The sequence below is a fragment of the Fukomys damarensis genome, unplaced genomic scaffold (assembly GCF_012274545.1).
Source record: "Fukomys damarensis isolate Sample0158 unplaced genomic scaffold, DMR_v1.0_HiC HiC_scaffold_29, whole genome shotgun sequence".
Taxonomy (NCBI): Eukaryota; Metazoa; Chordata; class Mammalia; order Rodentia; family Bathyergidae; genus Fukomys; species Fukomys damarensis.
Window position 1 is genome coordinate 10,387,993 of NW_022900941.1, and position 16,278 is coordinate 10,404,270.

Here is a 16,278-nt window from a genome sequence, read left to right on the forward strand (position 1 = left end):
CCATATATATATATGTATATATATATATATATATGGATTTATTAGATTGGCTTATAGGTTTAGAGGCTAGATAATCCACACTAGTCATCTGTAGGCTGGAGATCCAGAGGATCCAGTAGCTCTCAGTTCAAGAATCTGGAATCCACAGAGTGATAGGGACCGAAGATGCAGCCTCAGTCTGAGGCTGGTGGCTGAAAAGCCCCTTGGAGTGTCTCTGGTATACGCCTGCACTGAAAGGCTGAGGAGTCTGCTGTTCACAGGCAATGGCTACAGCAAAAGACATACCTGCTCAACCAGAACTAAACTTCTAAGCTCAGGCTACCTTTCTCCATCTTCTCTTTCTGTTCTGGCCTAGCTGTAATTCTACTGGATAGTGCTAGCCTCAATCAGGGTGGATCTTCCCCACTCAGTACGCTTGTTTACATGCCAATCATCTCTGCAAATATCTCCACAGGCACATCCGATGTACTCTACTAATCTCCTAGGCATCTCTCAATCCAATCTAGTTGACAAGATTAATTATCACAGCAGCCCTAGGAAATTAATATAGTTTCAAGTCACCTTTTCTTTGTTTTTATTATTATTAGATTAATTATTACTAGATTAATTATCACAGCAGCCCTAGGAAATTAATATAGTTTCAAGTCACCTTTTCTTTGTTTTTGTGACATTCCTTACCCAATCTTGTCTTACTTTGGATGACTGTTTGTTTTAATAGCCAGTTCTTTGGGTCAGGCATTATTATAAATTCTGTTTTTAAAAAATCACTATTTTACCCTCATGCATAATATTTACTCTGTATCGTTTGATAAATTAATATATAATGTGAGTTTTCTTGTTTTACCAAAGGATGCCAAATTAGTCCTGCTTTCTGGGTAAGTGAATAAAGTTTACAGAACCCCTTTTGTCAGTGTGGTGCTGGAGGAGCACTGCCCTTTGAAACATATCTAAGATGACATTGAGGTCTATGCTGGTTGGTGTCTGGTTCCATTGAAATGACACTTCCTGGCCCAGCTAATCGGTTATGTTTCATGCAACTATAACTGACAACGTTGCAACAGAGACTTGCAAGCATTTCTGTAAACTACTTCACATTTTTTGTGATGCAAAATGCCTTTAGCTTAGTAGACCCATGGTAGAAATGAAGACATCCAAATGAATTCTAAAAAATGTCCTCAGAACATCCCAAGACAGTGCCATTATGCTTTAGAAGGCTGCTGGTAGTCATTGGATCACACTGAACTGTTTTCAACTGAGGAAGCTGAGAGCTTCTCTTTCTGATATCTAGCTGGAAGCCCTTTAGTTGCTGACTCTGAAAGCGAAAGAAAACCGGGCCATTTGCACTTGGACAGGGAAACCCTGTTTGTGAATCAGGAGATATCTGCACATAAGTTGTAGAAAAGGACTGCTGCGGTATATGGAATGTTTCCAGATGTTAGAATAATGTAAAATATTCTAAATACTAACATCACTTATTACATTTGGTTTCAACATTTTGCTTTATTTTCTGCAATGATTGACTTTTCTCACTTAGTGATTTCCATTCTCCAGGATGCATAATGCTTACCTTTAAAAGTGTGATTGCCTAGCACTTCATTCCTGGGACAGGTTTCTTTTTAACAAGCTAAAACAGACATAACTAGGGCATGTTTCAGGCTGAGATGACAAATGTGAAACTGAAGAATATGGAAAGACATTCAACAATTGGTTTGGTAAAATACAGTGCTATATAATGAAAGTAAATGTACAGACAGTAATTTTAAAAGAAATCCTAGTGTGACGATAAAAGGACATGAAAAATAAATGTTGAAATGATACACCACTTAATGGCATCCTGTCAGGGAAGAAAGATAATATGATAACTTACAGAGCATCCCTGATCCTCTATATGTACTTGACCTATAGCTTTCAGAGAAACAATCTTTTTGTTTCATCTGGCTCATATTAAAAATAGGGAAAACAAAACCAGCATCCCCCCACCCCACCGCCACTCTTACACAGATGGTGGAAAAATCCATGCAATTTTTGACTGTCTGAAATTCTTTAAAGCAGTATAAGACAGAAAGAATTATTAAATCACTTTTCCATTTCATATAATGAAAAACTGCAACTACGGTGGGGTTGGGGCCATCAATTTTGGAGCAAGTGGGAGCTCCGATTGGTTCTACAGGCAATCAATCACCCGGCAGTCCTCGAGCCCTAACTCTGAAGACTTCTTGTTGTAGAGAAAAAGAAATTTAGAAAATAATAAAACTTAAATCATATTTTTCATTAGCTTTTGTATAACTCCATTTTGATGATATTTAGTATATCGTTTATGTACAAGATATTCATGTGGGTATTGGGAGGGTATATTCACACTCATTCACTCATGCTTTTCTTCCTCCATTTTATTAATTTGTTTACTTATTAAAAAAATTAACAAGTAGTTTGTCCAGGAAAGAGGATATAAAGGATCAGATCCTTCCTTGTACTCAGGCACCAGTGGGAATGAGATGAGCAAATAAAAGTCTGTGATGTATCCTAATAAGCATGCAATTGTTGTTAGGCATATTGGTAACATTAAATTGTGTATTTGGTCATTTCTAGATATGCTAGGACCAGATTCAGAACAGTTACAAGGATGACTATGATATTTTCTTACTTCTTTTGTTTCCTTAAAAATTGAGGGAGTGATATAGCCTTCTTTTTTTTTTTCCTCATTGAGTTTATTGGTACATTTTAGGTATACAGTTACTTTCATTATTGGGATGTTGTACCTATACATGACAGATCTTGGTTCTCATTTTTTCCCCTTGTCCCTGCTCTCCCTTCACCCCCTCCTCCCCTCCCCTTTACAAACACTTCATTTCCATTTTTTCATTTTCTCATATTTTCCCCTTATTAGCTTTCCCCTACCCTTCCCACTTTCCCTATACCATTAGCCCCTTTCTTCCTATTTCATATTGTCCCTTAGTGATACAGCCTTCTATTTTTATTTACTTCTGCATTTGGACTTGACTGTAATATAAAGGACATTTGATAGGTCATGTGGAAAAACACATGATACCAAATCATCAACAACTGAGTGAATCTGGTTAAGATGGGTCAGTTGCTTTTTGGGAGTGAAATCTTAGAGAAAGTTATTAAGAACAGTGTGTCTTCATAGCCTGTGGATATGTTGAATCCCTTATTAACAGTCTCCAGGTACAGAAAACATTAGTTACTTATTGGCAAGGGCTTTCTGCTCTAGGATCTAATATCTGGTTAGGGAGACTGGATAGGCATAAAAAATGTACCTAGTCCCATAAGTCACTTTATACTGTCTAAACTACCCCACAGGTAAAAGGGAGTGGATACTAAAGATTTGGGCATCTCCTAAAGTGTTCCTATGAATATTGCTACCCAAGCCTGAATTGTAATAGCAGAGCATGCTTGTGGGTAGGTAGCCTGAAAAATACAATCTAGGTTTCCATTAGAATTGGAGTTCCCAGGACAGGAATGGTTTCTCTCTTGTCTTACTACAAGCTCATTGAAAGTAGAATCTGTGTTCATACTGTCTGTAATAGTTTGGATCATGAATGCCCCCAAAAGGTCGTGTGTTAGTATCTTGGTCCTTAGGATGGTGCTCTTGGGAGGTGGTGGAGCATTTAGAAGGTGAAGCCTCCTGGGAAGTCTTTGGAGGCATGGCCTTGGAAGGGATTGTGTCAACCTGGCCTCTTTCTCTTCTGCATCCTGTTAGCTTTACAAGGTGAGTGGCTTTGCTATGTTAGACACCTCCGCCATGATGTGCTGCCTCACCATAGGCCCAAAAGCAGCAAGGACAATTAGCCATAGACTGGAATCTCTGAAACAACAAACAAAACAAACATTCTCTCTTCATGGGTAATTATTTCATGTTTTTGTCATATAATGTAACTAATACACCATAAGACTAGATGTTCCCTGGTCTTATCATAGCTGGAAAACAGTGATTAGAAGGGATTAATTGATCAGTTATCTTTCCTGTGGGACAGAGAATATGGACCTGAGCTGAGAGAGATAATGTGAGGAGATTAAATCAAGGGAGGCTTGAAAGAAAATTTTGGAACAGAGTGAACCCTGTTGCTGTGCATGGCATGGCTTGTGAGCCAGGGGCAGGAGAATGGATGAGATGTCCCCTCAGGGTGTCCTTCCCAAGCTTTCTATGGCTGAGGTTCTTTCTGTAGTGTGGCTGATGATACTATGAACAATTTTCTTGGTGAAGGCCATAGAATTCTACTTCTCCAGGAATCATGATACAAATCTGTATAAAAGCTGTATCAACAAAGAGAAATTCAGTGTTTTCTCTTTGATGAATTAGGAGCCATTTCTGTGTTTTTTCCTGGAGACTAGAGAGGAATATGCTGCAGAAAGATGTCCTTGCCAAAGGGAAGATTACTCTTTTGTCTGAGAAAATGCTGTTAGGTGGTGGCAATGTGGGTCTCTGAGTCTCTTCTAGAATAGTGAGAGACAAGAGGATAAAGAGATAAATTGTTCTTCATGCTAAAATTAAAGAATAGTCTGCTTGAGTAGAAGGATTGCATTCTCAATTTGAAGAGATGTGAGTATTTCCCCTTATAAGTTAGGGCCTTGGATTTTTTGGTTCTGTAGCTGGCAAGAGAAAAAGGGGAAAAAGTTGTGCAACTGGGAGTAGATCCCACAGTATGGAGGTGTGAGAAGGCCAGTAAGGGGAAGATGGCACAAAAGGACTCTTGTGAAAAGGTACAGGAAATTGACTTTAGAAGCACCCATGTTAGGTTAAAGGAGGACTTGGGTCCTTTTAATTAAATTGATTGATTTGATGGATTAATTTCTAGAACATTGGGAATTGAAGCCAAGACCTTCACACTGAGCTACTTCCCCAGCCACTTTCAAATTTTAAATTTTGTGACAGGGTCTTGCTAAGTGGCTAAGTTGTGCAGAGCTGGACTGAAACTTGTGATGCTCCTGCCTCAGCCTCCCACAGTGCTGGGAGGACAAGGGTCTGCCACTGAACCCAGCTGTTTATTTCATTATCAAAGAGAGGTATATTTCAAAAGCCTGACAGCTCAGTGGATAAGGGTATGTGTGGCTAGGCTATAGCATAAATGGTCTTAGTCATCCAATTGACTAAGACTAATTTAATCTGCATAAAGAGGAAGAAGGTGTCCAGGAAGATATATGGGAGCCCATTCTGGATGGAGAACAATGTTCAGGAATGGTAAGAGAGCTCCACAGAGAGCCTGCAGGTTGCAACATTCCTATGTCTAGGGATTGCTACTGTGCTGGCCTGCTTATAGTGTGGTGGGAATGTTATAAAAACAGCACTGTGCTTCTGAAGGGACTGCAAGGGCAGGTATTTTATCAGGCCCTTTCTTTGGAAAGTTAATCATGTTAATGGGGTCCAAGGGAGGCATAAATGATACTTCTTTCTCTGAGAGGATCACTTACATGTACAATGCCAACCATCAGTCAGTTCAAAGCATCCTGATCGTCCTTTCTGCACAAAATCATGCCCAATACTGGGGGTACAGGGATGGAAAGACACTGCCATTGTCCTTGGGAAGCTCTGGTCTGGGTGAGAGAGACAGGGCAGGACTAGATGCTGCCTACGGGGTCTGAAGTGTAACAGGAGGAAGAGAGTTGGGACAGGGCACAGGTAGATGTGTGGAGCTGAGTGCAGGGAAGGCTTCCCAAGTCCCCCAAAAGAGTGGAAGAGAAGTGAATGGAGGAGTGTGTGGCCTGGGTTCAGGAAAGAGGAAGGATTGTGGGCAGAAGAGGAACCTGTAGCTCAGAGATCTCTCTGTGCAAAGGAAGAAAAGAGGCACACTGACGGGCCATCTGTAGTGATCAGTTTCCATTTGATTTTTCTTCGAGTTCCTCGTGTAAAAGACAGTTTAGTTAAGTAGCTTATGAGCAGGCAGCTAGTAAGGGGAAGGGTCTAAGACAGAATTGGGTGATCAGCCACACACTGATAAGAATTAAAGTAAGAATAGGCAATGGACTAGGATTTTAGACCACGAATTGACTTCCCCAGACAAGATGGAAGGCAGTCCCTCCCCTTCCCTATTAAGGGAAGTACAGCCCCTCCCTAAGTTCCTGGAACTTGAAATGCAGAATACAACAGTTGGATTTTCTTTAAAATCTTGGTTTCCTTTAAGGTCTATGTGTGAAGTATCTGGGTTGGAGAGCTCCAGTTCCCTTTGGTCATTTTTTTCCCCCTTATTGAGTTTATTGGTTCATTTTAGGTATACAGTACAGTTACATTCATTATTGGGATCTTGTACCTCTACATGACAGGTCTTGGTTCTCATTTTTTCCCCTTGTCCCTGCCCTCCCTTCACCCCCTCCTCCCCTCCCCATTTACAAACATTTTATTTCCATTTTTCCCCTACCTTTTTCCTTTCCCTTATTACCTTTGCCACTTTCCCTACACCTTTAGCCCTTTTCTTCCTATTTCACATTGTCAATTATCTCATTTGGATCTTATGTACTATTATAGTTTATTCACACCAGAGAAACTATTCAGTATCTACACATGTGTGACTTATTTATTTCACTTAGGAGTATATTCTCAATATGTATCCATTTTCCTATGAATGAATCTAATTTCTCATTCTTTATGGCTGAGTAGTATTCCATGTCATAGAAAAACCACATCTTCTTTATCCAGTTTCCAACTGATGGGCAAATGGGCTGTTTCCAAGTTTTAGCTATTACAAACTGTGCCACTATAAACATAGGTGTGCATATATCATTGTGATATGATTCTTTTAATTCTTTTGGAAAGATACCCAGCAGAGGAATGGCTGGGTCAAATGGAACCTCTAGTTCCAGTTCTTTGAGGTATCTCCATATTGATTTACACAGTGGTTGCACCAGTCTGCACTCCCACCAACAATGGAAAAGGGTTCTTTTCTCCCCACATCCCGCCAACATTTGTTACTGAGTGATTTCTTGATATCAGTCATTCTTTGCGGGTTGAGGTAGACTATATAAAGAACTCAAAACAATCAATCCCCCCAAATATAAGGACCTGATTCATTTGAAATGAACAGACATTTCTCAGACAAAGTACACAGGATCCTAATGAGATAATTAATAATGTGAAATAGGAAGTAAAGGGCTAAAGGTGTAGGAAAAGTGGGAAGGGTGGGGGAAAGGTAATAAGGGAGAGGAAAAAAATATGAGAAACTGAACAAATGGAAATAAAGTGTTTGTAAATGGGGAGGGGAGGAGGGGGTGAAGGGAGGGCAGGGACAAGGGGAAAAATGAGAATCAAGACCTATTATGTAAAGGTACAGAATCCCAATGATGAATGTAATTGTATTGTATACCTAGATTGAACCAATAACCTCAATAAAAAGAAAAAAAAAGAAGTAAAAGCAGCAAGTAAATATATGAAAAAATGTTCCACATCACTGGTCATTCGAGAGATACAGATGAAAACAACACTGAGATTCCACCTTTGGTCATTTTAAACCCACAGAGCTGTCCGTGATAGGTGGCCACTAAACAACTGAACAATTCCTGTGCTCCACTTAGCCATATAAAGTTCTGGACAGAGGGACCAGGTGGTGAACCACTTAGGACACCTCCTGCCAGCAGGTGCTATTTTTCTTCTTACCTCCAATAAACACTCTCCTTTCCTAACTTTCTCCTTTTTTTTTCTTTCTGTGATTTCATCCTTTGACTTTGTGAGGCAATGAGGTTGGGTTTACACAGTTGAAACAGACTTGTTTCACCAACTTCTCTCTTTGGGATTCCCTGCCCTCAGCCTGGCTGACCATGAAATAAACACACAATCCTTGGCTACCTTCACCTTGGTACACGGTGCTCATAGAGAACATAATATCAGAAGCCAGGGCCACGCTGGAGGGAGCTGGGGTGGCCTTGCACGTGGTGAGCCTTAGACTCTGTGGTGGAGCAGAATTTTCCTCTGTGCCTGCTTTCCTGGGGTGCTGAAGAGACCCTACTCCCTGACAATCACCTGGGTTTCACATCTGCCTGTATCCCTACCATGGCTGCAGTAGAGGTGTCCTCAGGGTCTCCATGCATCTGGCATTCAAGTGGGAATGGAATATTCCTGCCTTTGCCTGAAGGGAAAGATAATAACCTCAAGCAGGGAATTTCACAGCTTCTTGATTGAGTTGCATGTTTGCTCTGGGTTACTTTTTCTCAGTTTCCTAATGTAACACCCACTTGCTATTGAGTAAATATTGATCCTGTTGAAGTCAGCATTAGAGGAAGATGTCCAGAAATAATCAGCCAACTAATCAGGTCTGCTTCCTGGGATGCCTGTGAGTGGAGTGCGGCTGACGTTAGGATGAGGCTATGTCCATGCCTTAGACAATTCAATCAACATTCTCTAACTACGAGGCTCATTTCAGTCCTTGAGAAATAAAGGGATCATCCCCAAATGACACCATTTTTTGAGCAGCTATAAATTGAGGTTATAATTTAATTCTAGCTAATATATAGTATAAAGTAAAAGCTTGTCTCCTCCACGTTTTTTTTTTGTTTTGTTTTTATTGTTTGTTTTGTTTTGTTGGGAGTGAGTGCTGGCTGTAAATTGGGTGACAGATTATTTGGTGATGTATTAGAATTCTCATGAATTAAAATGCCACAATGTTGAAACAATGGTAATTGTGACCAAGGATGAGCTCTATAAGAAGAATTTGCTAAACAAATGAGTAATGAAATCGAGGTTATCAGGTTTCTGCTTTCAAATTCCTCAACAAGGGTAATAGTGATTTATGTTATTTCCCATGACTTGAGTGTCTAAGGTCATTAAGTGTAACTACTCTTGTTTAAGTCTCTCTACAAACTACCACATCCCAAATGCCTGTCTGTCCTATCTTGGATACTGTAAGGAAGAAAGCTTATATTTTACAGACAATAACAATTTGTAGAGTTCCAGGAGAAGGTACTTCCTTGGTAGAATCAGGATTAGTTCCTCACTTTTAGCCACAGGTGCTATATAACAAGACTAACTAGTCTCCTAGACATTTGTAGGCACAAATACTTGTGTGTTTTTACCTTCAATTACAATCCAGGATTTCAGAAAACAGGAGATCTTAAAGCCACTTATTATAATCTTTTCTTTCCTCCTGCCATTCTGACTTTGAGCCTATACTGCTATGTTCATGTTTTTCCCAATGTTCATCCAGCTTATGACTTTAAACAACAATAAAGAATTCACCATTAAATGCACTACTAAATTAACTATTCTTCAATTTTTTTCACTGATTCAAACCAATCGCTAATGTATACTCATCTTCTTTTTTAATTTATCAGAATTAAAGAGATGAGATATGACTGGTGATCAGGAAATGGAAGGTAAAATCAATTGTAGAATGTTCTGCGGTGATTTGTACCATTCCAGATGGATGCTCCCTGATGGCTTTCTGGAGAGTATCTAAATACATGAATGAATTAAGAAGTGTGATAAACCTGATGGATCTGGGACCAGTGCTCCAACTGCTGCTCATGGTAGTTGTTCTGGACTTCTCCTTTAGTCCTACCTCATCTCAACCTCTTATTTACTTATGCTTGGCAAATAGATGTCATTGGATCTTAATTTCCCAATTTTTGGTCCCAAATTTTTGTCTCTCAGACAGACTTTGCTTTTTGCCTTTGATATTGTTTGTCTCTTGGTCCTTGGTTTTGGGATCTGTCAACCCCCTTGCCCTTAGATTCTTAGCTAGGATCTCATTCCAGCTCTTCATCTGCTATATTTGAACCTGGAGTGTCCTCCACAAGTCCATATGTTAAAGCCTTGGTCTTCAGTTTGCTGCCTTTGAGAGGCTGTCGAACCTTTAAGAGGTAGGGCACAGTGGAAGGTTTTTAGGTCTTTGGGGGTATTTTCTGGAAAAGGATATGTTGTCCTTAGAGTCTTCTTTCTCTTTCATTTGCCAGCCATGAAATGAATACTTTAACCCCACCATATGCTCCTACCATGTTGTGCTGCCTTGCTCAATGCCATGGAGCCAACCATCATAGATTGAAACCTCTAACACTGTGGGCCTAAATAAATTCTTTCTCTTTGTAAATGGATGATCTTAGATAGTTATTACAGTAACGGAAAGCTGACTAGCAGAGGCAGTCTCATATCAAGTTCCCAACTGGGACTAAGCCTGGGACCCTTAAGCGGGGATGAAGAGATTGGAGCAGTCACACATATTTCTTCCCACAGTCTTTCCCATGGTGAACATATTAAACTGTTTTACATGTCTCTGTGCAAACCTAATCTTCTGGGAAGTCCACATTTACAATTACCACCAGACAAAGGAAAAGTAATTTCATCTTCACTACAAAAGAACCCTTGTTACAGATGCAGCATGAATCTATTTAATGCATACAGGTTTCTCCTAAAGAAATAGACAAGCAGTGTGCTCATGCAGCTTGCGATTCCTCAGCAGCCAGAAATTTCCATTTTCTGGCAATCTTACTGAGTCACTGGGACCACACATTTGGTAAATTTGTTCCCCACCCAAGAAGTTTCAGGAATCAGTGATCGAGTAGAAAGTGCAGTAAATTGATGCAAGGTAATGTAAGTGAACCCAGCAGAGGTACCACCTGAAAAAGAATGGTGACATGGGAGGATACCCCAGAAGTGGAGTAAACCTGAGGAGTTGCTCAAGTTCAAACAAAAGAGCTTGGAGAAAAGTATAGATGGTCTTGAGGTAGGGCTGAGGGGATGAAGTACAGAATGAAAGTATCGAGTATTGAGTCTAAGGAACAAAGGCTGGAAGTAGCAAAGTAATAGTAAGGACAATAGCTGTGAAGACCAATATCAAGAAGGTAGCTTAGCATTTAAAAATGTGACAGGGGTGAGTAGTTAGAATCAAGGTTTGGAGTCATAAGGTTATGCCACAGTTTTTGTCTCATGTGGAGCCCGGTACATGGCCAGAGTCAAAGACATCTATAGAATGACCTGGGGTTAGAAAGAGCACAGAGAGGGTCTCAGCCAGCTTTCCTGGCCACTCCTAAAAGGAGCATTGTGCATAAATGGTGAGGAAATAAGCTTCATTGTTTTTCAAGTGACATGAAATAGAAATTTGTTATTAAAATTTTTTTCATTTGTGTCTCCCATTTAGGATAATGTGGAGGGACAATTAATATTTCTGGAGAAGTTTATTTCTGGATGAGTATTTTCTTCAGTGGATGGAGATAGATTTAAATATTGCATTCAACTCTCAGATCGGCTGTGGCATTTATGCAAAAAAGGGGGCCAGGTGGCTGGAAATAAGTAGTGTCATGCCAAGGAGGACAAAGAAGTGAATTGTATTTGTTGAACATAAAGAAATCCCTGACTTCTCCTCTTTACTACTTCTTTACTACTCTTTGCAGAAGGAAGAGGGCTTCATTCTCATCAGAAAGCAGGTTTGTGAACCAGGTGTCTGTGGTCCCCTGAGGGTCTTTGGTTACTTTGGAATACACTTTAGCAAAAAAATGGGATAAGGCAATGCTCATTGCAGCAAAGGCCTTTGAGGACATTGGTTAAATGAGTCCAGCTTGACACTTGCACCACAAGCTAGATTTTTATGAATATATCTTCATGTTTGTCATCCTGTTCCATCTTAATCCTGATTATTGCCAAATTTTTATCTTCATTTTAGAGACGTGTTGGAGTCTCCTAGAACTTAAGAAGCCTGCATGAAATGATACACACATAGTTAACAAAAATAGAAACAGGCTAAGCCTCATGAATTTTTATTTTTAGCAATACACCACATTATTTACTTGTTTGCTATTAATGAAATCACTTAGATTTATAGACCAATTTAGATGATTTTCATGCTTTCATATTGGTAATGGCTAGTTGTATATCTATGTTTATGTATTACCTTGCTTCAAAAACATTTGGAGATGGTTGAAAAATATAGCAGTGCCCTCAAAAATACAAATAGAAGAAGCTCAGCAGAACTTAGGGATTTAAAATGTTTAAGTCAATAATTGGCTGTGGAGGTAAAAATGATGGGGAAAATTGTTGTTGCCTTTGCTGGTGTTGATGGTGGGATGGGAGTAGGTTGGAGGTTGTTGTTGTTGGCAGTGGGGAGAGTAGAGGAGAGGCAAATGTTGGTTGTGGGTGAAGGATGGTTGTAGACATAGTGGTGACAGAGATGATACTGGTGTCTATTAAGTGAGGCAACCACAACCTCAAGAAGGGTCAGGAAAATTGTGTTTTAGACAGATACAAAAGAAGATGGTGGTAAGGAGTTAGGAAATAAAGGCATTCAGAAGAATTTTACTCTAACGTCTAATGTAACTGAAGAATAGATTAGGTTGGGTTCCCAGCAGTATCAGTCAATGGAAATAGCTATGTGTAGTAATGGGAGCTACCATGATCCAGATAATACTCTAAGTATGTTTAATCAGGCCTCATTTAATCTTTGGGACAGCCCACATTGACTTCTATTACCATCCACACATTACAGAAGAAGAAATGGAGTGACACAAAGGTTTAAGTAATTACCTTCATTCCTGATCATCAGAAAACAATTGAACCAATATTCTGTCTGTAGCTCAGATTCTTAGCCAATGAGCTCTTGGGAGTGTGACAGAAGGTGAGTTGTCTACACAAGGCTGTACAGCCTCTAAAGTGGAGGTGACAGGAGAAATTACACCTGCCTTAATCTTGGATTATGAAGCCTGCGCTGTGGTTTGGATAAGTGTTCCCCAAAGGTCAGCACTGGACCTTGAGTGGTGCTTTTGAGAAGTGACAAAACCAATAGGAAATGGGCCCTGTGAGAGGCTGTTGGGTGGTGAGTGGGCCTGTGCCTGATTGTGAGACTCTGGTCACTTCTTGTCTTTGCTCCCTGGCTTGTGATGTAAGTGATTTCACTATAGTCCACACTCCTTGCCTTGGCCACCTGGTACTCCCACCAGATGCCCAAAGCAATGGAGCCATTCAACCATGGACTGAAGTCTCCAAAACTGAGTTAAGTAACCTTTTCCTCTTTCTAAGTTAACTATCTCAGGTATTTTGTCTTACTAAGGAAAAGCTGACTAGTATACTCTGCCATAAGGTCTGAGATTAAGGGAACACAGAGGGACCCATAGCCACAAGTTAGACTCACAAACCTATAATCTTCAAGTGCATGAAGAAACAGCCCTTCCCCTGTGGATCTTTCCTGGAGGTCCATGAAGAGCTGTTGGTATGGAGTGGGGCCTGAACGTAGATAACCGTAACAAGTCTGTGGTTTGTGAAACAGTGTGAGCTGCTTTTCATTTTCACAGACAGAGCAACTGAGTGTTATTTAAAAGAAGTTTTGATGTTGCTGCTGATGTTTGTGGTTGGAACTGTCAGTTGCTACCCACATTACTGGTCAGCTGCTCTTAGGCCTGTGTTGAGGGTGTCTGTGTGCTGTTTTGTGGCTCTGCCTTTGCTGTGCTACAAACACTTCCTCTCCCCACCCAGCATAGGGTATGTGAAACTGTGACACACTGGCTTTCACACATGCCTTTATGATTAGCTCCCTTTCCTCTGCCTGGCCACAGGGACATATGGGCCTGATGTCTATTTTTGTTTCTCATCTTCTTTTTTGTATCTTTTGCCCTGTTGCTTTTATTAATAGACTATTTCATGCTTTCATTTTCTTCTCTTTCAGAAGGATAGCAGAAAAGGAATCGCCTGTCTTCCTGTTCTCACTCTATTTCTTTCTAGATTCTCTGTCCTTGGAAGGCACTTCTGACCCTGCACTGGTGGAACTGTGGGACCAACACAAACCAAGGCTGACTTTACAGGCTTAACGTCTAGGAGTACAGTTAAACCCTGTCGTCATCCAAAGATTTCATCTCACAAAACACCATTTCAAAGCCATTTTCCTGCATCCAAAATGAAATGAAATTTGTCCCTCAAATGCATCTCTTCTGACCATGGAGAGAAAACACCGATGCATTAATAACTTCAGAAAACTGATATACTCTGGAAGTTACATTAGTGCCCAAGAAAATAAAGAATGTTCTCCTTTCTAAAATGTTGTCCCTTCACCCCCAGGTGGAAGAAAATCCACTGAGTCTTACAGACATTAATAGGAACAGGACAATGAGCAACACATGGAAAATGTGTTTGCACTTAGTGGGCTACAGGAGTGATGGCCTTTTTTTCCCTTTGCCATTGTTTATAGGAATGTCAGTATTAAGGAATTTTTAGTATTAAGAAAGTCATAAGATTGTAAAATTGCTAATAAAGTTTTTTATGTGGTAATAATGCCACTTGTTGAACTTGTACAATAACCTCAAATCTAAAGTTTTCAGGAGAAGTAGCTGCTCAGCTGAGTAGGAGCTCAGCTGAGCTCTTAAAGAAGATTCTAGAAGCAAATATATGCAACTTTTTTTCAGAACTGAATGCAGAGCTATTGATAGTTTAGCAGTTTAGGGCTGGAAAGTGTAGAAACCCATGGCTCTAAATAAAGTCCAAATGATGCTAATGTTAAATTATCTAGTGAATCATTACATCTGCTGAAATTCTGTATGTCACAATTTTCAACACCATTGACTAAAACTGCATAACTTATACCAGAGACTATCACAGTAAAAGTTAGAAGAATAACTGTCAAAATTTAACAGTCATGCAGCTGCTATTCACACAAAGCTTTGCTATTAACCATAACTTTCTGACTAATGACTGAGGACTGTGCCTACTGATCTGGGATACAATTTTAATTATAGCAGATGGCAACGTGTGAAAGCAAAAGTGTACTTCTAGAAATGTATCAATCTGCAGAGGGGTCTTGTTCAAGTTTAGAGAAATGCTTAATTCAGAATTTGCAAAGCAATAAAAAGAATTTTTAAAATGCCTTTTATTGACCTCAAAAATTGTGAGCTGAAAGCACTAGAGCTCATTTAAAAGGCAATTTTATTAAGTTAATGGTGAGTATAAAAGATTAAATCAATAAACACTCTACTTGCCACTAAGTTCAAAAACAATGAAAGCATTTTATTAACTGTTATTTTAAATCTAACAATATACATTCCCTTGGATTGTTTTATCCTCTCCTTTATATTTCTCTCTAACCTTAAGCCAATTTACTGAGGTTATTTTATTTATTTTTTTAACTCCTTAATATGGGCTTTAAAAATTGCAAGTATGAAAAAAATTTGCAAGTATATATAAATAGATGTGTCTATAATCTAAGTCATGAACAAAACTGAGCTGAGTAGGGCACTTAAATAATCTGCTTGTTTTCTCCATGTATAAACCAGGGACAGTGACTTGTACTTTATAGGTGACCACTGAAGGCCATAATATCCCAGGCAACCAGGTGAGCCCACAGGTACCTAATGGTTTCCTATGCCCTTTCTAATTGTAGTATAGGTAAATGAAAGTTAAAGCCCTAATGGTCATTATCAGGTCAAAACACAAAGTTACTGTTTATGTAGGTTAAGAATGGTTGACGAAGAGCAATTTCTTATGGTACAACCTAATAGAGCACTCTGGAATTCATTAATTTATTCATTTTCTATCAGTCAACAAATTGACAGCTCTGCTAGATTCTGAGTGTATAGTGATAGACATAGAACTTGAGATAGATAAGTGACAGATGGAGGGAACAAATTTTCAAATAAGTATGTAATTAAAAGTGAAATAAATAAGTCACACATGTGTAAATACCGAATAGTTTCCCTGGTGTGAATAATCTGCAACAATGCATAAGATTCTAATAAGATTACTGACATTTAGAAATGGGAAGAAAGGAGCTAAAGTTGTAGGGAAGGTGGGATGGGTAGGGGAAGGGTAATTAGGGAAAAGAAAAAAATGTGAGAGAATGAAAAGATGACAATAATGTGTTTGTAGATGGGGAGGGGAGAAGGGGATGAAGGGAGGGCAGAGGTAAGGGAAAAAAATGAGAATCAAGACTTGTCATGTAGAGGTACATGATCCCAACAATGAATGTAACTGCGCTGTATCCCTAAAATGTACCAATAAACTCAATTAAAGCTGAAAAAAAAAAAGTGCCCTTTGCATGCGGAGATGGATCTCTTGCAATAGAGAAGTGGTAAAAGGGAACAAGGGTGACGGGTTAGGAAGGGAAAGGGGAATAAGTAGAATAAAGGTATGTCATGTACGGGAACCTAATAACTTCAGTGGGTGTAAATATTAAATGCCACAAAATGAGCTAAGAGTAATGATATCAACAAGAATGTAAATGAGAACAGAGGAAGAAGAGGGAGAGGGAGAGGAGGGAAGGGGAAAGGGGTTAAAAAAAGAACCAAGCCGTGCTGTGCACATGTACCTACTCCCCAAGATGATTATAAACTGCGTGTACCTCCAACAGCTACGAATGAAATCAA

At 39.6% G+C, this 16,278-nt stretch overlaps 1 long non-coding RNA gene across 1 annotated transcript in view; it reads left to right on the forward strand.

Moving 5' to 3' along the window:
- LOC104862009 overlaps window positions 1-14,057 on the forward strand; it is a 14,657-nt gene extending 600 nt beyond the window's left edge. Inside the window, exons 2-3 of the long non-coding RNA XR_780162.1 lie at window positions 11,079-11,364; window positions 13,649-14,057. This is a non-coding gene — a long non-coding RNA (uncharacterized LOC104862009). The remainder of the gene's footprint in view (window positions 1-11,078; window positions 11,365-13,648) is intronic.
- Window positions 14,058-16,278: the final 2,221 nt, after the last annotated feature.